The following is a 14,668-nucleotide window of genomic DNA, read 5'->3' on the forward strand; positions in this document are numbered from 1 at the left end:
TGCATCGCTGTCACACATTGTGGATCACGTCTGGTTCAGCTGCTCCTTGGCTCTGACATTAATACAGAGCAGATTGGTGGAGATCTGCAGCCCTTGTTGTTTGATCTTTCCTCCTCTTGCCACATTTCCTGGCACTGCCCCCCTGCCACACCGCGTGGCGCAGGCAGGACTGGCATGGCCTCAACATGCCTGCCAGGTTTGTTCTCTGTCTTCTTCCCTTTCCAACTTATTCCCTTATGCCCGCTCCATGGATTCAGTTCTGCAAATTACAAGAGCTCCCCTACCCCCAGCGACAGCCCGGATTCAAGAGACCTTCAATCCACCAGTTTGTCTTCTTCAGAAAGAAGTGATGCTACCTCGGCCTGCGATGTGTCACTCGGTTTGCTTTTTTACATGATAATTGTCCTCTGCGCTGAATTGGGCCATCGTCCTCCTTCTCTTTTCCAAGTTTAGCGAAAAGATTCTCCTCTGAAAATCTCTTTTTGGTTCAAATTATTCCACCCAATATTAGAACTATTAAGCTGTAAGGCCATGACTAAACATTAGATAGAGACCAAGCTTCACCTGAGAACAAAAGACATTCCTTAGCCAACAGTAGCAGCAGACTCAACTTGAACAAACACTGTATTCTCTTATCTGGAGCCCATCCCCCTTCCATTTTCTATTTACTCAGGACTGCCATTTGGCCCATAATGCCTTGAGTCTCAATAGAGAAATTGTTTAAAATGTCACAATCGAATGTATGAATTAAAAGCAAATACATCTTAGAGGTAAAGGCAGCATCAGTGCTTCCTGTATAATTTGAAGTATTTGTATAAAGAATAATGTCTGTGAACGGCACACAATAGTGTCTCTGCCATTCCTCCGGGGGTTGTGATCAGGAAGGGCGGGAACAGAAAAAAAAAAGCACAAGCTAATTTGGTAATAACGTTGCCTCATGATGTCGGCACCCAATTTGCACAGTCTATCTGCCATTTTACAACAATCTGCCTTCCCTTTTATGAATCGGCATCAGATCTCAGCCTTATCTTCCCCCCTTTTTTTCCCGCGTTAACCACTTCATTTGTGACTAATGGCACACACTCGATCGTTATCGTTCTAATTTATTCCAAGTTTAAGATGAAGGGCTGGATAAGGTGCAAGAGACAATAAGTTGAGAAAGCCAGTGTGATGCCTCATTTAATGAGGCACATCGTCTTCTTTTGCGCCACCAGGGTCAAAAGCGGAACGCGCGGCTGATTGAGAGTGAAGGCAGGAAAACTGAGATGGCAATTCAGAAAAGAAAGAGCAGAGAGGGAGGGTGAAACAGGGTTTTTCTTCAGTGAAAATCAGCTTTTGAAGGAGATAGAAGATCATCAGAGCTTTGTAATGGAAGCTCAGAGAGTACCTGGAGATGAGGGTTAGCTAAGGCCTGTGTGGGAGACACTGACTCTACATCATATCTCAGCTCAGGGTGCTGCACATTTAAATGGACGGTGGTGAATCTGAACTATGTTGCTATTCAGAGCTTAAAAGCCAGAGTCCCTGAAGTATCTTGAGTTAGACTTTGTTTTTATTTGTTTGAGAAGAAGTCATCTCTTCCTGTAGAATGGCCTTAGTGACTTTTCAGTGGTTTGCAGCTTTACTACATGACGCAAATTTACCCACTCTGTCTCCCTGAAATTACATTTATGTACATTTGCACCAGCGAGTTTAGATTTTAAGAGCATCGAAAATAATTATATTTGATAGGTCAAGAAATGTCGATATTTGACATAACTGCAAAGTGTTCACTTCGTTGTCCGAGCTTGCGATACAATAACAGCTTGTAGCAACTAAAGCAGGATTATGTTTAGGTCGTGTCACAGCACCTGCTTAGATTGTGGTCTTGGTTAAACATTTAAATAGTCAGAAACTTCAATCTCTCTCTGAAATGAATCAAAATGTTTTGTTTCTTAAACCTGATTACACATGTGACGTGTTGAGGATGTGAACCTCTGCCTTTGTCCACTCACTGTCCATCCCATCCACTTCCTTCTGACCTGCAGCTGGTACATGAACGGGTTTGAAAAGTAGTTGTTGTGAGTTGAAGCTTTCAGGCTGTCAGGGACAAAGTTGAAATTCACATTTCCATGTGTTGTATTTATAGTTGCCTCATTATCTCGGTTTGAATTGATTTCTTATGCATCAAGGGCCTCATATTTAAAAGGCTATATTTTAAATGAAGGCAGCCCAGAGATACATAACTAATGACCATTCATTGGTTTGCCTATTTTTTCCCTCTCCATCCACAGAAGAATGAAAAGCTGCTCTCAGGAGTGAACATAGTGTCTCCTAATGTGAAACACACAGGATCAGTCTGTCTCTCAGGCCTCCTGGGCAACATATGGAGCCCTCCAAGTTAGTGTTCAACTTCCCAACGGCTGTTGTGAAAAGTGCTGCACTAACTGCGGCCCTCAGAGAGCTAATTAGAAACCCTTGTGCATAAACCTTGCTTGGAAGTTGCTGTGGGCTGCACCAGCCCCAACCAAGGCAGGATCTGTGCTGCCTGCAAGATAATAAACAAAATTTGCATATAATGTCAACGTTTGGCATCTTTCAGCAGTGGCCTAGCCGCTCTCGTGGCAGCCTTTTGAAACACATCGATCAAAAAAAGTTTGGGCAAAACGTCTGATCATTTACAGTCTTTTGTGTGTGTGTGTGTGTGTGTGTGTGTGTTTGTGTGTGTGTGTGTGAGGGAGATGTTTGCATTCATTGAGGCATTTTTCTATTAGGATTCTGGATGCTTAAATTCAGACTAATTATCACTCCCACCCTCCAGTGGTTTAAACTTGTGATTTGTAACAGATAAAAAGCCCCTCATAAGGCTTCCCTACAATACATATTTAGCTGTAGAGTAATTAAGCTGTATTAGACTTCATTCATACCTGCCAGAGTGTAATACTGCACTGTTACACAGTGACGCTTTCAATTAATGAAAACGTCTAAACCAGCATACATCTGGGATCACTATGCAGGGTCTTGCTCGACTGTATTTGTCATGCGCTGTAAGCCAACACAATTACACAGACCTAACATAGTAATTGCTACGTAGCAGCTCTTACAATGGTATAAATGGAATTACCTTGACAGAAAGCCTTAGTAAGTCTAGTGGGAAATGGAGGGTGGTGGTGGTGGTGGTGGTGGTGGTGGTGGGGATGGGGGTGGGGGGGGGGGTTGAGAGGGGGGGGCGGAGGCGCAACCTTTTACCAAACTGTAAATCATGCTTCACTTTTAAGAGGTGGGAAAATAAATAATGTCTGAAAGTGCAATGATTTCAGTGATTTAAGGGAGCTTTTGAGAAGCGTATTACTAGAGGTGACAGCTTGTGGGAGATAGGCAGGTTGTGTTAAGAGGAAAGGATAAGAGGCTATGACATTATGTCTGCAGGGTTAAGGTGTCAGAGTCAAAGCGTGAACCACTATTACTGGATCAATACTTCTCAGTTTTGCACTTATCTCTGGCCCGATGGTTAGCAGCAGCTTCTCTGGATATACACAAGGACTAAATGCCACTACTGAGAGGGAGACTGCATACCTGCTCCATTTTCTACACCTGAAGAGGAGCATTGTAGCAGGAAATGTTAAATATTTGAGCTTTTTTTTCTCCGCAGGAAAGGTTCAATTCTCTCTTTTCTTCCTTTCATGAAACACAACGGAACAGCACTGTACACTGTATTTGTATTAAACAGCTGTTTTAATTTTGGATTTGTGTCACAAAATGCCGTGAAGTCCAGCTGCTAAAATGTTTCCTGGAGGTAAAGTGAAGTCCATCCTTTTACACTTCAGGTATAAAAACCAAAAAATTCTCCTCATGTCATGTCTGCTCTCGCACAGGAAAAATGGAAATAGTCACAGTGAGAAACGAGAAAACGTGTGTACTTTCAAGTCTTTCATTAAACTTTTGAAGCTTCGGAGTTAATCCTTGCTGTACATAGAACAAAAACTCAGCATTCAACAATTTAAAAAAGCTGAGAGAGAGAGAGAAGAGAGACAGAGGAAGAGAGAGAGAGAGAAAGAGAAAGATGGGGTGGGGTGGGGGGGTGGAGAGGGAGGGGGGGGACTGGTCTGATCGCTACATATTCATATTCCTATGCAGGCGTTATCACTTAAAAGGCTTTCTAATTACAACAACAAGACAAAAACTCCTTGGATTCCTTCCAGACCCGCTAAATGATAAAATAAGCTTGCACTCTCTCTCCTTCTTAATCTCTGCAAAGCACCTTGGAGCCTCATCTCCCAAATACAGGCGAATGAATGTGAAAATGCCATTTAGAGATGCAGGTGTGACATTTGATAAGAAACTTCTGGATTAAATATGTTCTGCTAATGAGGAACCCAGCTACCCCATCAGGGCAAACTATTGGTGGGATTGTGTGCGCGCTGATAACATTCCACACGCAAACATCCAAATTCATTATTAATAAACAGCCGCAGTCTCTCTATCACACAGAAAGTCTGGATCCTTCAGTGGAGAGACAGGGATGTTGCGTCTCATTAGGAGAGGCTAAGGAAAAGAAGGGGGAGGTACGGGCGGTGTATGTGGCAGGGTAGGGGTATCAACTGTTTTCATATTTAGCTGTTTGGGGCTTTTTTGGGGAGGGGGAGAGAGACAATTTCAAAGGGTATGTTAATGGTGCATTGAATGTTGGAACAAAGGGGTTGAAAGTTCCAGGGGATCTGGCAGTGAATGTAATTCTCTGGCTATAGCTAATACGGAAAAGAGGGGATAGCAGGCTAAGCCATTGGTGCAGTAGACTGGGAAGTCCCTGGCCCCAGCTTGACATTTATAACGATTTGGAGAAGATTAAAGCCGTATTACTGCTGTAGTCCATAATGTGGCTCTGTAATGAGGTGTGAGTGCATTACCGTCCTGTGGAAGTTAGCCGCTGTTTCAGACCTTTAAAGGAAAGACACAGGGAGAGGGAGAGAGAGAGAGAGAGAGCGCCGAGAACACGGATACTTGACTGTATTGTGGTCATCTCCAGCGAAAGACTCTGAGGCTGGGAGCTGGAGAGAGAGGGAGGACTCCATGCTGGAGCCTGCCAGAGAGGAAGCTGAGGCTGCCACTGTCGAAGACATGTCAGTCTAAACCAGCTTAGTTCAGCCAGCCAGCAAAGTGTCTCAGACTGACAGGCAGCACTTTGTTATTCGGACCAGTAACTGGAGGTCCATGTCTGCCGCCGAAATATTTTACATTCAAATAGAAATTAGAAATGGGATGTGTTATTTCAGGCACAGAATATGGCAGTGCACTTTTTATAAGATCCATAGAAACTACAGAAAAAAAAAAAAAAAAACAGCTTCAGGAATTCTGCCAGCACTCAGTGTTGACAATTATTATTTTGGCCTGGTGGCTTTTTTCCTTTTTTTCTTTTTTTTTTTTACAGTACATAGTAAAAAGGACAGTGGTGCCAATTCTAAAGCCAGCCACGGAAATGAATATTCTAAAAGGTGTTAAAAAATGCATGTGTTATCTGCAAAAATAAAAACACAGGTAAATCTGCGTTAGCGTGTGCAAATGAAGGTTGCAGGTGTCGTCCGTCCATTTAAATGCTCTTTATGATGTTAATTAGTTGTTAGCGTAATTTTCCAGCCTCCGCCATCAACCGTGAGAAGTTCAGAGACCTGCTGTTAACTGAGAGTCAATGCCATGGCACCATTTCAAGAGCTCCCAAACAGGACGGCCAGTGATAACGAACAGGTGATGGGGCCTGATGCCTATGGCAGCAGGATATTGCAAAGACAATTGAATTCGTAGGGAGAAATGAATCTTCTGGACAGCATATCAAATGTTAAAACAACACACATTGCATGCAATTTGCTTATGCAGGAGAGTGATAAAGTGTGCTTATTTAAAAGATAAACAAAGGGGGGATCTAGTGCAGTAAATTGTGCATGTGTGTTTATTCCCTATGAGCAACGCCAGAGGTTTATAGTCCCAGACACAGGCAGCCGTACTTTATGGCTCCTCTGTTTGTGTGATAGCAGTATTTATGATATTGGAATTTATGTTGTACTGTATTCACAGTGTCTGTGTGCGAGTGGTGGTCTGTATTTAAATGTACTTAAGTAGATTTGCTGTTTGTCTTGTGTTTGAGCCCTTGAATAATGTCAGTTTTAGCGAGAGGTCAGATTCATTATCCTCCTCCATACTTCTTACAGGAATCCGGCCTCCCAAGGTTAAATTCAACATCCCAAGTTTTTCTCGAGGAATGAAAGCCATTCGAATAGAGGGGAGTTTCATCTCCTCAGCCCCTGCTCCAGCTAATCTTAACCCCTCGCAATAACATTTCCACTCCGCTTCCTCCAACTCCAGACGTATTTGCTCTCTCTTGCTGCTTGTGTCCTGTTAAGATTTAAACAGCAAACATAAAATGCAGAAGATAACCTGCGAAAAAAAAAAAAAGAAAAAGAAAGCTTTGGAGAGACTTGACTCCGAACATTATTTTAAAGACCAGATCTGAGAGCTCCGGCGCAGCAGTCGGGAGCGATTATCTGCTGTGATCCCTCTCCGATGCACCAAAGTCATTCATCTGCCGATCCTCCACCCCCCGCACACACACACGCAGCCCTATGCAAAGACAGACCCCTAATCATGTCGACACCGTGTGTCAGTGCCGTGGATGAGCAAGGCCTAGAGATGAGAACGGCTCTGTAAACATGGGCAGGCAGCAGGGAGCTTCCCTCTCCCCCCACGCTGCTCGGAATAAGCAAACGGGAAGATTTAGGGATTTTGCCGGGGCCCAACTTTGTAGTATCGGCTCAGGGTCTTTTTCGACGTTTTCCGGGGTGCTGCCTATGGGATATTGTTCTTAGCTTATGAAGTGCCGCCCGCCCCTTATAAGCTGTGTGTCTTTTGTCAATAGTATTACAATTTTGGAGCTGAATCTTCTTTTTTTTCCCTCTCTGTACTCCCTTGGATTTAACTCTTCAGTATCTGCTCTGGCCCACATATTGTCTATGTATTCTGTCATTGACCTTTGCTGTTGACCTCTAACATTCAGATAAACCAGCAGAATCTTTATGAGGAACTCTTATTATACTGCTCAGCCATTTTTCATTTGACCTCTACATTCATAGAAGTCAACTTTTTTCTTTTTTTTTTCTTTTTTTTTTTTGCAGCACTGTCGATTATGAACTATCATGACAGACCAGTAAATCTAGTGTGCATCAACTGTGTGCATTCCATAAACAGGCTAATACAATTGGCTGTATCAAATGGGATGTATATTAACAACAGTCAACTGTGCTCTCTCTCCTGTCAGGATTCTATTATGGAGCATGCTCCCGCCCCTTGTTTTGATACAGCGGTAATTTAAAGACCGATCTTAATTGACTTATTTTTTCCGCATGTCTGTCGGAGCTTGTGCATGCACTGCAATAAGAGTCTTGTTTCTTTATTGGGCCACACACAATGTACTGAGTTCAATTTTACCATTCATAATGAATGCAGCCTCGCCATTCAGATGCAGCCATAAGCACACAGCAGATAAGAATTTAATTAAATGTAGATTAAAACCAAACAGGAAAACACACTGGCTGATAATTTTTTATCACGTCCCCTGGTCATATTTTTTTCCCTCATACTTTCGACTTGTTCTTCCTTGGGCTACATCTTTTCAGCTTGCCAAAAGTGGCACAACACCTCACACATCTCACCGTGGCGCCGTGAGATTGTGTAAAATGCAAAACGAGGGGCGGTCACACGATTAATCAGAATCCTCGTGTCTGGGGAGGCGGGGGCTGGCGGAGGATTGCGGGAGGGGGTGGACTGGGTGTACAGGGGTGCGAGGAAGAAATTAGTTGCTTCATCCCAAATTTGCATCATATTCCAAAGGACAATCCCAGCACTGTAGGCAAGGGGAAACATATCTCGCTCTCTGCAGGAACAATTAAATACTTTTCGACAATGCTGAATAAATGTCACCTTCAGTATCAAATTGTCCATACTTGCTAAACATGATGTTACAGTGAGTGCCTTGAAAGCATGCCCGAGCAAAGAGAAACCAGTATTTCAGATGTGGACCACAGCCTCAGCTAACATACTGTAACACACATTCAGGAGCTGTTCACCTCAGGCTCTAATTGTGTGTTGAACTCCACTGGGGTTGACAGTGAGCTGGAGACAACTGCAGCCTTGTCAGGGATTTCCCACCACACCCAGGTCCTCAGTCACATATTAAAGATATATATTTAAAAAGAAGGGGGAAAAAAAGATTTGTACACTACTAGAATTTCCCTCTGTCGTGTATTTTTATTATTATTAAAAACTGACAGAAAGGGCCTTCTCAAATATCAGGATGCAGCCCTGGTGCTAATTCTGAAGCATTTTTGAATTTTTTCTTTTTCTTTTTGAAGAAATACATTAATTTCCCACCATCTGTTCCCTGTATCATGTAGCATATTTCACTTGCATCCAGCTTTTCTAACACTTTCAAACAGCTGTTGGCTTAGACAGTTACCTGAGTGACTTAAAAGACAGATCCCGCAGTTTTTTAATAAGAGGTGGTGGTCTCACCTTTGCATGCATACACAGATTCTCAGTGATGTGCTCAGACTGGAAAACTGCAAAATTGCATTATTGTAAATTATAATATGGAAAGATTTTTTTTTTTTTTTTTTTGTTACTGTAACAACACAAATGCTGCTGTTGCATTAGCAGAAAGGTTAGAAGCACGGTCCTGGAAACATGGCAGTGGACACGGTGCCATCCCTGCCACCTCCACAGCGGCCGACACCGGCGTGCCGCTGCCTGCCTGGCTGTTCCTGTGCCCGCCTGCCCACCGCGCTGGTGCTGCATCTCAGTTCCACTCTATTACCCTCATGCAGGCGATTGGCCTTTTCTGTGGGGAAAAGAGCAATTTCCTGTCGCAGTCTGTTTGATCAAGTGCTAAACCCTTGTGATCAATAGAGAGACAGATGTCGGCTCCAGATGGCCGCGTGGTGATACCTGGGGCAGCGCGGGGGCTTGCCAGGACGACAGAATGGCAATGAGCAAGGGCAGCGGCTGTGCTCCCGATGCACCAGCCACCGAGACACAATGTGACAAACGCAATTAGGCCTTTTAGCTGCAGATTATTTATTTCTCTTGCAAACCGACAGAAAATTTAATTAGCACATACTTTAAGCAATATGTAGAATTACAGGGGAGCAGAGACAGAGGGCATGCTGGGATGTTGCATCGGTGACTGGTGTGTTAATGTGTGTCAGAGAGTGTGTGTGTATGTATTCTTTCTGTGCGTTGCTGTGCTGTGAATACCAAATTAGCATAGCCGTAAATAAGGCACAGAGACACTTTGCAAATGAGAAAAATGTGTGTTATAAGGCACAAATCAATGAAGTGTTCATGAAGAAAAACACATAACTTCATAAATTCCATCCCTCCTGACCAGATCAATAATGCTGAATTCTAAAGTGGATGACAGGTGCATCTCTCTGGCGCTCTGTCCTTCTGGAGAGGAGAAAAATAACTGCCAGCACCAGAAGGCCAAAATAGACCTTTTCCAAAGAGGAGAGACAGAGGAGGAGAGAGGCTCCCATTTTTTAAACGGCAAGCATTTGCATTAGGGCTGGCATCCACCATACACCCCCACATACACACACACACACACACACACACACACACACACATACACCCACACACTTCAACACACACTCAGACTGGCCAGCCAGCCCATGTGGCGTAGGGCTGGAGCCATGTTGGAGGAACCACTGAGGCGCGTGGCAATGGCGCACTGCTCTCCCAGGAAAACCGAGCTTGCCGCCGTTGGCCCTCCGCCGTTCACCTGCTCCCGCCGAGGCATGATGGGTAGGGGGACATGGGCCATGGGGCCGCAGCTGGAGGGGAGGGAGGGGTAGGGTCTGCTGCGGTGCTCAACACAGCGGCGTCCTGTCACGAGGGGTCTTCTGGTCCCATTAGCAGGGCTTGGTCAGGACGGGCCCCCAACCAGCCTGCCGCCACAGCGGGGGCCACAGTAAACACATGTCGACTGGCCACAACCAGGACACAGGCAGCACTACCCGCAGAGAAGGCGAGCTAATAGAGTGCTCAATGGGACAAACCTGTCCAAATAAAGAATAAAGCAGAGCGGAGAGGAGAGGAGAGGAGCCAGTCAGAGCTTTCCTTTAATAGTCTACTCCACTTTACTGTGGACAGGGAGGAGCTGACTGTGTGTGGCAGCTAATGAGGAGAGCAGCTTTGTACTGCAGGAATTTGAGGCTGGTATTGTCTCAGACTGACAGCTCAGAGCTCATGTGTGTCACCTGCAATATAGAAAGTGGAACACGACAGAATAAGATTCATTTACTGTTTATGGGAAGACATTCAATTTGATTTGGAAAAATGAAAATATCTCTAGTATTTTTTCTGCATCTTAAAAAGGTTTAGTTTAAAACTTTAAATCATAAAATGTAAAAAAAAAAAAAGGTTTGTTTAAAAGTGATAATAAAACAGATGATATTTGCTGTGTTAATTATTCCTCCTTTAATTTAATAAATTTCATTAGAAAATAAATACATTTGAAATTGAAATTGAAATATAAATCGTCACACTCTATCTTTGCTCTCTAACAGAGCAGAAATAGCTGCTAATTCACATTTCTATTTTTTTTTTCCTCCCTCTAAATTATTACAACACTATTACCAGGCAAACATCCCCCTGCCAGTGTCGTTCTCACTGTAATGAAAAAGCTGCACAAACCTCCAGAGACTAACCACAGAAACATCTTTTAATTTCAAAGTGAAACATTTCATTTTTACTCAGTAAAACATTTGCTGAATCACGTCACTGCTACATTTTTTTTTTTTTTTTTGTCTTCAAACAATTGGTAAATGTGTGTTGAATGACATTGTTCCGTGTGCTGTGCTGCTTTTATGTCTTTGTTGCCTGTGAATGTATACTGTAGAGAGAGCGGCGTGTATGAGGCTCCCCTGGGAGGACTTTTTAATTTGTGGATTCTGACCCGCGTGCCATTCGCTCAAGGCCATCCATGAGCTCTCGGAAACTGGCTATATCTGCAAAAACACTTGATGCTAAAATTAGTCTGGACACTGTAGTGCATAAGGAGAGAAAACTGGGGGGGGGGGGGGTTTGGGGGTGTCAGACAAGACAAGGCAAGTCAGGGCTCTGTAAACACATATTTACAGAATACTATTTATTTCCCTGGAAAAAATTGTTTTGTCTGCAACAATTCTGAAATTTCAGAAATAAAATATAAAAAGTGACAAAAGCATCACGACATGCTTGATTACTGTCATCACAGAAACGCAGCAACAACAGACAAAAGATTATCAAACATGGAAAAAAAAAAAAAAATCATACAACGTTTTAGTCCCACGTTTTGAAGCTTACACAACAGAATTTCCGGGTAAAGATCGAGTCAGAACGAGGTCAGATGAATGCCTTTTGATCCAAATGCATTTCTCATGAGAGTAAGATCTTTAGCACCTACCTGCAAGGATGTATAGGCAGACTGGCGCCTGTGCTGCTCTGCCATGTCTGAGACGTCTCTGCATCATCACAGCAAAAAACATCCACCGGCTGCAGCTTGAGCATGAGAAGAGTGCCTCCTAGTGGCCCGGGACAAAACAATGAGAAGGAGGAGGAAGAGAGTGAAAGAGAGATAGAGAGGGAGAGAGTCAATCTGTGTCACTGCCTTAGTGAAATAATAGTAGAGTCAGCTAATTCTAGTTTAGTGTACCGTCAATAATAGTAAGCTTGTTTGACCCTGTGAATGATGTTCCCGCTCGTGTCTAACTCAGCGTTTTCCTTTCTGCTGCCTGCTTGCTCCGGCTTGGGATTGTGACGGCGGGTTTGACAGCCATGAGTCATACTAATGTGCTCAACTCTGATGATCCAGAAACAGTCTAAATATTTACCAGTATTCATGAGGAGGATTTGTTTAGTGTGTGTCGCAGCACCGTCTGCTGTCAGGTGCAGATACAGATATTATTCATCCACCGTTTGTGATGAATATTTTCACAAGATCCAGGGAAGTTGACTGGGAAGTTGTTTTGTGTGTCATGTTGTAATTTACTCCTCCTATATGATAAAGCTTTGGTTTTAAAAAAAAAAAAAAAAAAAAATTGGTAGTTAACAACATGCAGCTACTTGATATTCGTAGGTGCTTGTTCCCATTTGACCAGGAGGAGTTGGAGCTGATTTGAAGACAAGAAGAGTAGAGGTCTTTAATTACAACCCTCTCTGTGGCTTCAGGCACCACTGGCCTCACTTCACAATTAAGACCAGCAGTGAGCGCAGAGCCAGTCAACAGAGACGACAACTTTAAGGGGCGGAGGAGAAAAAAAAAAAAAAAGAAGTTTCCACATCAACATCAGGGTCGACAAAGGAAAAAAATGGAGTTACGCACTAAATCTGGTGTCACACATTTGAATCTGGGGGTCATCAAGCATGTGACATGTCTTGTTCTCAAACTCTCCCATCTTTCGAAGTGCATAGTGATGCTTTATAATACATGACCCCACGATGTGTTCAGATATTGCCAATAGGCCAATGTTAGTTTTCCCACAAGCCCCATTCAACCCCCTCCCCCTAATATGTGGCTATGGTGCAGTGGGACTGTACTCCAGTGCTGTAATGGCCTCTGCAACGGTAATGTGTTTGGACAGATGGGAGAGGCAAGTGCTGATGTGCTTAACTACGCATTTTACAGCGAAACTATTAAAGAGTTGTGCTGTTTACACACCAACATTTGAATACCTGTCTTCAGGCCAGTTTAATTATCCGAGCCCTTCTGTTATTTCTGCTGCTTTGTTGTCTCTCAGCTTTTTTGCACGAGGCATGAGAGATTTGTTTGCGGCTTCATTAAGATATGGTGGTGGTGGTAGCGGTTTGCAGGGAGCAAAAAAAAAAAAATTATTCCTGCTCAAGTATCTCATACTCTATTCTCCCAGCCTCCCCCATACATACACAGATACTGTACACACCCATTTTCTTATAAAGTCATTTAAAGTGAGAAAATTAAAAAATGCCCTGTGATGCCTGCCCTTTGAAATCTCTCGGGGCTTTAGGCAAAGGGGAGGGGACACACGCCCCGAGTCCCTGCGATTCATCCTGAGACGTTTGATTAGTTTATAAGTACTTATGGGGGGGAAAAGGGTTTGCATTGTAATTTTGTTTCATGAATTCCTTCATATGTTCATCTTCAACTGCATGTTCAAATAAACCATTAATCAAAAGGAAGAGAGAGAAGAGGGCATTTAGCCAGCAGAGCCATAGTCTCAGGGCCTCAATGAGCTGGTGGATATGGTATTGAGAGACTGTAGGAAGCAGTGGTTTTTAATTATCTGGACTACGTACAGGATGCCGTTTTTGATTGTTTTAATGAGGCAGCTGGCCTATTGTCTCCCCTTAATTCCTCCATTGTTTTTAGAATATGTCATAGTTCTTTATTCTTTTATCAGGTGCTCTGCAGGAGGATTTAGACAATAGCCTTCATTCCAACTGCATTGGCCACTGCACAAAGGCAGCTCACTGCAGACAGTTAGCAGGCAAACAAGTGCAAATCACAAGCTCCACTTTTCCCTGCCTTTCCCCCAGTTTCACGACTTACGCTTCTGGTCTTTCGCTCTAACTCTTGACCCTCCCTCCTCCTTTCCCTCCCTCCCTCGTTCACGCAGATCATGCCTTTGTCATAGGTGGCTCACCTGTGTTCCTGCGATTCGAATCACCTGTCGTCAACGGGCTGTCACAGGGACATAGCCATGACAAATCTTTCGAGAGAGCTCCTTCATGGAATATTGTTTTTGTCCGCGGCCCACCTGATGCCTCCGTGCAGCCACTTTTCATGTGTGCATGAAAATGACATGCTTGTGCACAGTATTTTACACATGCATATGTACTTGCATTTGTTTGTGGCTGCAGAGTTAATCACATTTATTTGTACGCTTAGGTTTAAGACTCTCAAACGACGTGTGAAATGTGAAATATTCATAATTTCAGAAAACAGTCAAAAACAAATTATATATAATATTCCAAACTGGAGTAAAAACTGAGAGAAACAGTGGTGACTTCTAATTCTGATGACAATTTAAGTGTAGTTTAAACCATAATCCTGCAGCCAGAGCACATGTATCTTACTACTCTGTCTTGGTTGAGTGACTGTAATAAGCAGAGTGCTGCCTCAGTGTTTTGTGAAGCTCAGTAAAACTGGGACATGCAGTCCTAAAACTCACTTCCAGCATTCTCACACACAACAGATGGATCTGCAGCATTCTTGGCTGAAGGGATGCAATCTGAGTGCATATTCTGCTGTCAGAATGCAGTAAAACATTTTCATCAGACTCCACATAATCTGCTTCATTTCAGATGCGGAGAGCATACAGTGTCTTTGATTTGGATTGATCCAAAAAAACACTGATTTGTATCTGAGTGTCAGGGCCTAGTTCATAATTCTCTTTGTAAGCGGAGTGCGTCTGAACTAAGAGATCCATACAGAGGAGAGAAACTTTTGTGGCTATGACTGCGATATATTCCCCGCCATTGTCAGTGGCAGTTTGTATCTACCTTGATGGTAACTTGGGCAGACAGTGGAGGGGAGTTTTGTTATTTTAATTAGGAGATAAAAATTCAAAGGGCCTCTCCAGGCAGTGTGTGGTATGACAGAATCAAAACGATGAAGTGGAGCGGC

General features: G+C 43.4%; 1 protein-coding gene and 1 long non-coding RNA gene across 4 annotated transcripts in view; one reads left to right on the forward strand and one right to left on the reverse strand.

The window, feature by feature from the left end:
* The window catches only part of zfpm2a (zinc finger protein, FOG family member 2a), a 121,949-nt gene that overhangs the window by 99,976 nt on the left and 7,305 nt on the right, over positions 1–14,668 (forward strand). The gene's annotated exons all lie outside the window — the stretch shown is intronic.
* LOC130171753 (uncharacterized) lies at positions 9,083–14,506 on the reverse strand. Of its 2 annotated transcripts, none has more exons than XR_008828201.1 (2): positions 11,471–14,506; positions 9,083–10,082 (listed from the first exon to the last, which is right to left on the reverse strand). It is a non-coding gene; the product is annotated as an uncharacterized LOC130171753 (long non-coding RNA). The 2 variants fall into 2 exon arrangements; XR_008828202.1 differs by having other exon boundaries at positions 9,083–10,283.

Source organism: Seriola aureovittata, chromosome 7 (genome assembly GCF_021018895.1).
Source record: "Seriola aureovittata isolate HTS-2021-v1 ecotype China chromosome 7, ASM2101889v1, whole genome shotgun sequence".
NCBI classification, from domain to species: domain Eukaryota; kingdom Metazoa; phylum Chordata; class Actinopteri; order Carangiformes; family Carangidae; genus Seriola; species Seriola aureovittata.